Genomic DNA, 10026 nt, shown 5'->3' on the forward strand with positions numbered 1-10026 from the left:
AGGAACAGGTTGCCCAGAGAAGCTGTGGATGCCCCATCCTGGAGGGGTTCAAGGCCAGGCTGGATGAGGCTTTGGGCAACCTGGGCTGGTGGGAGGTGTCCCTGCCCATGGCAGGGGGGGGACTGGATGGGCTCCTTTCCAACCCAAACCATTCTATGACTCTATTCTATGACTCTAAATCCTCTCCACTCTTGCAGTAACTGGGATGTAATTAATGCCGCCTGTTTGTACAGCTCGGGGGGTCCCTTGCAGTGCTCTGTCACCTTAAAGTGACTGGTTGATGGGAGCAGGAAGGGTTGGGTCAGAAGAACTGGTTGGCAAAGCTCGTCAATCACAAAGTCCATCAGCCTGTGCTGCTGCGGCAATGTTTTGCTGTTTGACTCTTTCACCCAAGCTAAGCTACCTCAACAGAGGCACAGACGGCTTGAGTTACCTGGGCAAAGATGTAGCTTCAGAAAGCAACATGCAGCAGCTCTGCACAGTTTCCAGAGCAGCTGGAATTGTGTCCAGCACTTCTGAGCAACTGATAAAGTAACTACCTTGAAACCAGTAGTTCAGTTCAAAGGCAATAAAGCCGCTGTGAAAGATGAACACAACTGAGCAGATTGCATGCCTGAGTGTAGATGTTGCACCCCTCCAACAAGCACTGCGTGGGCTTGGGCAAACCCTGCTTCCTCAGGAGTAATTTCACAGACTGTAAGCTCTCTGAGGCAGGCAGGACGTGAGCGGGCCCTCCTGCGATGTTTAAATAAGAATGAACATCTCTGGGCAGAGTATATTCCATCCCCAAAGGTTCAGCACTTCTGTGTAGTAGAGCCAGCATCTTGTATTCCTCTCACTGAATGCTTTACCTCACCGCTTGTGGGAAATGGAGAGAAAAGGACCCTGCAAAGCTGCCTGAACTCCTTCCCACGTGTCTTTGTCCTCCCACTTTACTAGCTGTTGTTTACCGCTTTCAGCAGCAGAGACAGAGGCCAGGAGACCCATTTCCATCCTACAGTGTGGCTAAGCCATGGCCAGCAAACAGCCAGAGAGACCAGGAACGCGCAGGCTGGCCAAATCACTCCCGGTGAGGAAAGCGCTGCCAGACCACAACGCACAGCCTTCAACTCGCTCCACGCTGCGATACTATGAGTACAAGTAACAGGGATGACGCAGACGTGTGTTAACACCAGCCTGACCAAAGCATGGTGTCACTCCAACTGCCTCCACAGTTCCCTTCCGTACACACACATCAGCTGGGCCAGGATGCTCAAACCCCGCTAGTGCAGCACTGCAAGCTCCTGCAGTTGAACAGAAAGTTTTTAGGAACTTTACACTTCATCAGGAGAATGTTACAGTGAGAAAAGCTAAGTTGCAAGTTTCCTGAGTTCAGGGTTTTTTTGGTAAATTCTTGTAAGCCTTTTTAAATATTAACTGTGCAGAATTGACGACCGCTACAGAAAAGAAAATCCTGACACTAATATTCTTCTTAGTCATAAAGAATTCATGCATTTTACCCTATTTTGAAACTCATTAACCAAGCTTCTGAAAGCAATTTTTCCATGACCCTTACACTTCACCAGTAACAAACAGTTTGAAAATTTCTCAGGGTAACAGTTGCTCGCAAAGCACTTAAAATTTATAAACTTCTCATACAGTTTCTGACATTTATCATTGCTAAAGTAAATGGAAGCAATGGAATCGACTATGCATCACGAGTAATATAATGCAATATTAAAGGACACCCAGTGGAGTACTTTAGAGGCTAAGGAATCTAAATCATACACTCAGTGCTGGGAAACCGTATAGGAAAATGTGCGGCACCATTTGTTGGTTGACTGTAGCTGTCACTGCTCAGTGTTATGCGAGAGCTAAGCCGCACTGCTGATGTGCAGCGTTACATAATTGACAGCAGTGATTTACTATTTATGTGAATTAGGAGAGAAAGGAACTGTGGAAAGAATTCCTAATGAGTGATCACAAGTGTTTCCACACCGCCCGCCACAGCCTAAGCTAAACAAAAACTTGCAGCAAGACAGGGAGATGGGCTCAGGCAAACAAAGAGCTTAACTCATGCTGCCACTACCAGGGCACCCAGGTGGGCAGCCTGGAGCATCCCTGCTCTTTTGGGGGTGTCCAGCTGTAGTTAACAGAGAGGGACGGGTAAAAGGTATGATGCTAAATAGCACTGATGAGATCTGACAGAGATTCCCACCTTCATCTCTTCTAACTCCTTTTTTTGTTATCCTCCGCTGTCCTGCTATAGGTAGAAGATGCACAGGCATTGAGTAGATGCACGGAGTAGAAGTAAGAACTTCTTTGAATGCACATTTATGAACTCTACAACAGCCACTGTGATCCCTGCGTGTCACTAGGCAGCAATCCTGACCTGACTTTGGCAGCTGTGTGGCTTCCATGGGTCTTGAAAAATAAGAAGGCCTCCTCCTTTGTGGCTGCAGATTTTGTCTGGACAGAACAGATACTGCTTCTGACATATATACTAGGAAAATATATAGATTTTTAAGCAATAATAATCAGTACTGGAATTACACTTAGGAATTATTTTTTCTTCTTTTTTTTTTTTTTATTTTGTGTTTTTAATATTGCCTGCATTGCTTTTCTTTCCTTCTCTTTGCTTTTACCCTCAGTCCCACTGAAGATATACAGGATCATGATGTAAGAAATAAGTCACTCTTCCCATTCTTCTATTCCTCCTCCAATAATCTGCAAATTCTATTAGCTGAAACGATGTGGGACACTGGGACGGATTGGGGCAGACAGAGAGGCGCAGACAGAAATACTGCCTGGTAGCGTCTGGCAGCCTGGCACTGGCTGGCTGCTTGGTGCAGAGCTGCACTGTTACTGGGGAAGAGTTTTATCAGAGAGATCAGAACAAACCCTAATCAGATTACAGAAATTGTAAGATGAAAATGAACATTTAAATTACTTGTGTGTATGTCTTTGTATATATTTGGCTGTTAACAAGATGGATGCATACACAATACCACCCCCAGCCGAATTACGAGTGAATTTCTGTAAGATGAAGCAATACGAACTGAAACTGAAGAACAGCCAGAGCAGAGTTACAGGAGGCATTTTTGGAGGTGATGGAAGCACCATTACCCCTTCGTTTGTGCCGATGCAACAGCCTGTGGGACCACACTCTAAACCAGACCTCTGGAAAGGGGTGGGAGGGTGTGAGACAAAATATTTTTTGAGGACTCTACACTGCATCATGAGATCTTGGGATCTAGACCTGCTGCAGAAAAGCTATAAAAGTGATACATGAAGTATCAGTCAACTAGAAGTCTCAAAATACTATTTAATTGATGTTTGCATCTTTAATATAAAAATATATATTATTTTTCTGGCATGAGGGTCAGTTATATTGTTCTCCTGGGATAATTACATGTTATTATTAGCAAACGAGTAGTTTCTAAAGTCATGAAATTGATTTTCAGAGTGCTCTCTTTTCAGGTTTTTTAATAAAAAGCTTCTCACTCTTACAGAATAAAAGTTGGGAAGAAATTAAGTAAAAACAGTCTAATGGCTCAAAAACGCAAGGCAAACAACACATTTTGGAAGTGTACTTATCCATTTTAAGCACATGGTCTTTAGGACAATCTCATGACTTTGGAGAGCATTTTTTACTTTTGAAAGCTAGCACTTGGATACCTAATGCTGCTCTTCACAGCCAGTTCCTTAAAATCTTTGCAGAAAACATCTGTGACTGACACAGAGAGCAAACGAGGAAGCAAGATTCACATACAACGTGACTGCATTGTGATTCCCTGTTTGGATGTTTTCACAGCATAAGCACATTTCTATGTGAAGCCAGCAATGCTTTACTGGTTAAGCAATAACAGGCACCACGCAGTGCAGGCAGTAAGCGTCTCTGCCCCAAGAAAACGCAGAGATTCGACTTTGGCTGGCATCACTATTTACACACAAGGCTGCATGGAATATTTGATTCTAATTATAGCTCTGCCCGGCTGGGGCGGGTGGTTCAAATGTGAAGTTTCCAGGCAGGATGAATGTGCCATCAGGACATCGACCCTTCCAGACAATTTTCAGGTCAGTCCCCTGCCTATCCAGTTTGATGCTACCGAGAGTAAACCTGAGATGGGCACATGTTGCACCCTCACCAGTATCTCCAGTTCAGTCTGGCAGGAAGGAAGGACCACAGGACCGTTGGTTTCCCCTTCCCAGCTCTACCTGACAAGCTATCCAGGCACTTCATCTCCAGATCCAACAAAGCACCATTGCATGGTCCTCCCACTAGTCAAAGGGAGGCAAAAGGAAAATCCTCATGGAATCCTTGGCCACTGAGGACTGAAATATGGAAGAGGACTTCAGATCTCTTGCTTTCTTCTAGAAGTCAGAAATATGTAATCAGCTGAAATCTTCCCAGGGACCATGACGACGACTCTTTCACCAAGCCACTCATATTGCTGCTTCCCCTTCGTGCCACATGCAGCAGATTTGGCACACGTACTCGCAGGAGAGGGCAAGGGACCATACTGGGGCACGTGTCATGGAAGGGACAACTGACCTGCACAGCTGCTGAGGAATATGTTTTCTGATTGGGCTTGTCTGAACACAGGTCTCACATCAAACAGAACTAGAGGTCACAGAGAAGAGGAGGCACTGATGTACGGTCCTGGGTGCAGCATGGTGAGAGACAGGAATTAGAGGTGCCCCACATCAGCGTAAGGTTTGTTTTCACATATACATGTGTTTGTACTTGCACACACAAAACACACACACACACCCCGTCCTATATGTCAAGCTTGTGGACTAGTCAATTAGACTCTGAGCTTCTTGAAGATGTTTTGGGAAAGGACTAAAAGGAGGCCATGTTCTAAAAGTGTGATGTAAAAGCCTAGTCTCTATTGCTCTAATTTGCAAAACACCAAACCCCTGCAAGGAACACACTTTAAAAAAACAAAACACCATAAAAAGATCAAAGATTCCTCTGGGAATACATTCTCTGCACACTTCAAAGCCAAATGTCCCCTCGCTTGCCCCCTTGTAAACTGATTAATTTCAGAGGGAAGAATCTGCTCACAAAATCAGCAAATTCATGCAGTGAAAATAAGTATTGATACATGTTAACTCAGGGACTGCAAGCAAAGCCAAGAGAAGCCTCTGCATTTTTCTCTGTTGGATAGAAATACCAGGATTTATTCTAATGCTCATTTTCAAGCTGCAATTGGTATTTATTCTGTTACTGGGCAGTTTTTTCTTGAGTCATTTTGCACATGGATCAGATGCAACCCCCTTTCCCTGAATTAAAGCGTGAGTGAGTGCACCATCTGGCCAGCCCCTTGCCTGATTCAGCCCCAGCGCCTGCGGTGGTATTCCACAATGTGAGGAACGCTCACCCAGTAGACCCGGTTCACATCCTCCCTCCTATTGACTAAAGCTGCTCTGTCCCCTTCTGGGCCGCTTTATATAAGAATTTGGTGGGAAGACTGGGTCTCTGAAATCTTAACCGTCTTCAAATGTGCGTGTGTGTGGTCTGAGCAGGCAGCTTATGCAATGAGAAATGGGAAGCCGCTAAAATGATTCTGCTTCTAAATATTTTGACCTTTATTGACATTTATAAGTAGCAGGCAGCTTAATTACCAATTAAAGGAAGTTATTAGCTACAAAAGGAGCCTGTTCTTTTTTTCCTTTATGGCTCCTTTCCTAAACCAGGGCTGTTAGGTGAGATTTCTGTGGCAGGGCGAGTCAAAGGAGCCCAGACAGCTAAACGTTACAGAAATCCATACAGAAGTCAAAGAACTTTCATAAAGTGGATACTCCAGAGACAGCCCATTCAGAACAGCAGACTCCCCGTTTTTGTTGGTGTTAAAGCCTTGTGTTACAGCACCGTCATGTTTTTCTGCACGGAATTGCTTGGTGAGCAGTATTGCTGGCTGGTTTTCTTTCAAGGATAACCATAAAAAAGGCCTATCCAAATTGTTTTTGTTTTTTGTAGAGGCTGGCATAAGAGGCTGAGAATATACAAGACTTGGCTACTGATCTTGACACATACCACTAAAACAACTGAAGTTCTGCCCCAGAGATGGCTGAACTCCAACAGCAAACAAAGCAGCTCCTTTAAATCACCTGGACCCCAACTCTGCCTACAGGACTGCAGGGGCTGGTAGCTCCATACACATTTCTGGTCCCACTAGAGTGTTAGGATTGTTTGCTGGGTGATGGCACTCATGAGAACATCTTAATTAGAAAATATTAAGAAAATAATGTGATATTTATTAGAATGAGTAATTCTCTTCCATAATTTTAGAATATCTTTCTTTCAATAAAAATAAACTAGAGGAACAGTAGACCAAAACTGCAGTATGAGCAGAGCTCTGATACCTGGTAGATATATGTATCTGTATGATTTTTTTAACTAAACTTGAGCTAACATAAATTAAAAATAGCCTCATGAAAGAGCTACCCAACTCTGTACATCCACATTACTTTCAGTTCCATAACACATATTAATGTTGTTTTAAGAGTTTTTATATATGAAGAGAGAAGCAATGTGGATAAAACGTAGAAACCCAAAGAAAGATACTTAAAATATTACTTCCTCACTGGGTGAATAATCCCAAGGCATAACTTCCCCGGTAGCTAGGAAGGGAGCTGCATGGTCCAGACCGCATTTCAGAGTATGTCAAACCCAAGACAACATAGAAGTTCCAGCATTCTCCCAGACATAGTAATTTAGCTTTTCATCAACTCTCCTTCTGTTTATATCAAATAAAGTCCTCTGACACCTTTCACCAACCTCAGCTTCTGATTTTCTGACAAATTTCTGGACTCTCAAGCAAGACATTTAACACTATTTTTTCCTTCTCTGAATTTTTTTCCCAGATTCCCCCAGCTTTTTTTGTTCTACATTCATTACACCTTCTCTACTGAGTTGGTAATTCACCCTCAGTTGCAGAGGGAAAAAAAAAATCGCTTGCAACCTATTTGAAGATAAGATTTTGATCCCCCAATCACTCAAGTCAAAGGCAACAAGGGCGTTCTGTGCAATGGGAATAGACCAGACCCAGAGTTCCTGGACAGTGTGGTTTTAATCAGGGAGCCTTCACATTCAAAAGGAAATAATTTGCATCATATTAGTATTCATTGTCCACCTACACAGGATGGGAAATTTGCTGAACAAAAAGGTTAAGTGTGCTGATGCCAAGAGGGCTTGCCCATTGCAGAGCCGGTCTCAGCAATGAAAGCGTCTCAGCTGTACCTACCTGTTCCAGGAAATTACATCAAAAAAACGCTGCGTTCATGGCTCAGGGGAGTCAGACCTGTTTTTTACAGTCCATAAAAGGTCAGCTGAGTTTACTGTGTGTATTATTTCATCCCAGGAACAGTCCAAGTGTACCAAAAACAAAAATAAAGCTCAACTGAAAGGAGGTAACAGAAGGGAAGCTGCTGCAGCCCATCTGACACAGTTTACTCAAATATGTCACTCTAGCTCAACACAGAAATGTCCTCCTGCAAGGTGTTTATCGAGGGACCTTTGACTGGAAAAATTATACAAGAGTTCTTTGTGCCTGCTGCTTAAAAGCATTTGTGGTCTTTGCTATGTACGACAGTTCTTCCCAGCCTGTGGTTCACAGAATCAACTGGAGTCTGGGGCTACCTCTGAAGAATCTGTGAAACACGACTGAGATAGAAAAACCTACTGTCAGAAGGCTACAATTTGCTACAGAGATGTAGCCCTCTCCACTGGAAAGTTTTAGGCACCTGTAGTTCAAAAAAAAGATTGCAAGTCACTTGTGTAATTGTGTTATACAATATAAGATATTCGATATTACCTCTGGTGATGATAGACTCAAAACCCTTAATTATCATTCCAAGAGGCTTCCCAGAGCTCCTCTGAGTCCTTCCCACTGAAAAAAAATCATTTATATTCACTCAGTCATTTTTCTCCTTATCTTTCAAATCAGAGAAGAATCTGTAAGTGCAAAGCTCATCTGTTTCCAAGCCTTTTTTCTTTGGCTGGGTCTCTGATGATGAACAAAAGAAGGGATAGAAGGGGTGGATGTATTTGAAGTTAATTTAGTCTCACAGTCCTCGTAATTAATTGCTGGACTGCTCAGGAAAGCTGGTGGAACACAACAGGTATGGAGACACATCTTCCTGCTTCTTGGGGAGCTTCCATCAGCTTGGTTATGTGCAGCTCAGCGCATCGCAGGTTGGTAACAAAATGTTGTAAGTGCTACAGAGGAGTAGCTTGCCATTGGGACAGAAATGAATACAGACTGAACTGAACAGGGCAGGAAAAAATACCCAGTGCTTGAGAACAAAAAGCAATGAGGCATGTTGGTGTAGGCAGACTCGCTGTCTGCTCAGATCTGAAGTAGCTCTTTCCTGCGCTCCACGTTGTGTAAGAGCAGCGAGCTACTCCCGTCCCCGTCAGTCCTGAGTGCAGAAATAGTACAGATTCACCCCCACCCCTCTGGGAAAAGACTTGAAAAATTATTCTCAAGGTGGAAAGCACCTTATAGTGGATCATTTCACTGACATGTGGCCGTTCACGACCACTGAACATCACACCCTAAAAAGCCTGTGCGTCTCTTAGGAAAAGGTCTCAAGCCTGATACTATTTCTCTTTTGGTAGCTACTCTGGCAGTTCGCCTTTTCCAGCTATTACCAGAGGAACAGAAGGAGATCTCAGATCTTGTGTGAACTTCTGGTTATCAAATATCTGAGGAGAAATTAAAGATATTTTCCTAAAGATTAATAACAAGGAAAGCTTGTGCAAATATCAGCCAAAGCAGCTGCTCATGTGCAAGCTCCAAAGACTTGGAAAAGCAAATCAAACCCAAGCTTGCAACAGTAAACAGGTATCAGTAGGAATGAAATATTTGCTTGAATTTTGATGACCTTGAACAATTCAATAAATCACATCACTCCACGTACACAGCTTGATAGGAGTCAGGCAGCCGCGCTGCCCTTGAGAACTGGGCAGTGAGTTCTGGGAGGAAGGAAATCGCTGCCCCATGCAGTAAATAAAAAGAAGTTAAAAAAAAAAATACACACACAGTTTGCTGCAGAATCATTCCATTCAGCCTGGCTAGAAACACGGGCAGCTACAAACCGATCATTCATCTCCAACATAAACACAGATTTGGTTAGACTAGCAGTAACATAGGTTGAGATTTTTAGTAGATGACATAAATAAATGTATTTTTATATTTCCTGACCACATTAAGCTTGAAATCAGAGTTCTAAAATGTGAGCCACACACTATAAGGCTTCTAATAGCCAATAAATTCAGATAGTCACAGTGAAGCAATGTTTTCTCCTTAAAGGTACATTTTGCTGCAGTGTACACAAATACAAGGGGACTTGTTTTTTTATGGATTTGAAATTATATGTAGCTGAACATGATCATTCAAAAAAGGTTAATATTCTCTTAGGAGGACAGCAAGATGGAAACCACTTCAAAAGGCACAATCTCAGATTCCAAATATTATTTCTACATCGGAAGACATTAGTAAGGAGATGTGGGAAGGTTGAGGAAAATTACTTCTCCCCAAAAGGCACAATCCAGGAGAGAAGAGCTAAAACATCCGAGCTCAAGAACATCAATGTATTCCTCTGTTCCTGTTCCACCTCTGCTTCACTAAGAAAGCACAAAACAAGTTCTTATCCTGCCCAGTGCATCCACTTCTCATTTGTAAAGTAGGGATTATAGTGCTAGAATTCCTTTAGGTGGTGTAAGAGGAGTGAATGATCTTAGAGAATTACCAGTAATATTTAAGAGCTAAAATACGTAGATGCTAAAGGTCATGTTTAATCTCTAGCCCTTACAGCACTTTAAAGGGAAGATCAGCATTATCATCATGATAGCCCCCAATGGGAAACTGAATACAACAAACGTAATGAATTTTTCAGCTTCTCAGAATGGCTCAGTAGCAACGTCAGGAGTGATTTTCAGGTGGTAGTTGGCCACACGACACTTAACAGGTATCTAAGATCCAAAAAGGCTGATGCCCAGCAGTCAGAGAACTCGATGGGAGAGAACTTACAGGA

Source organism: Pterocles gutturalis, unplaced genomic scaffold, assembly GCF_000699245.1.
Source record: "Pterocles gutturalis isolate BGI_N339 unplaced genomic scaffold, ASM69924v1 scaffold39501, whole genome shotgun sequence".
Taxonomy (NCBI): domain Eukaryota; kingdom Metazoa; phylum Chordata; class Aves; order Pterocliformes; family Pteroclidae; genus Pterocles; species Pterocles gutturalis.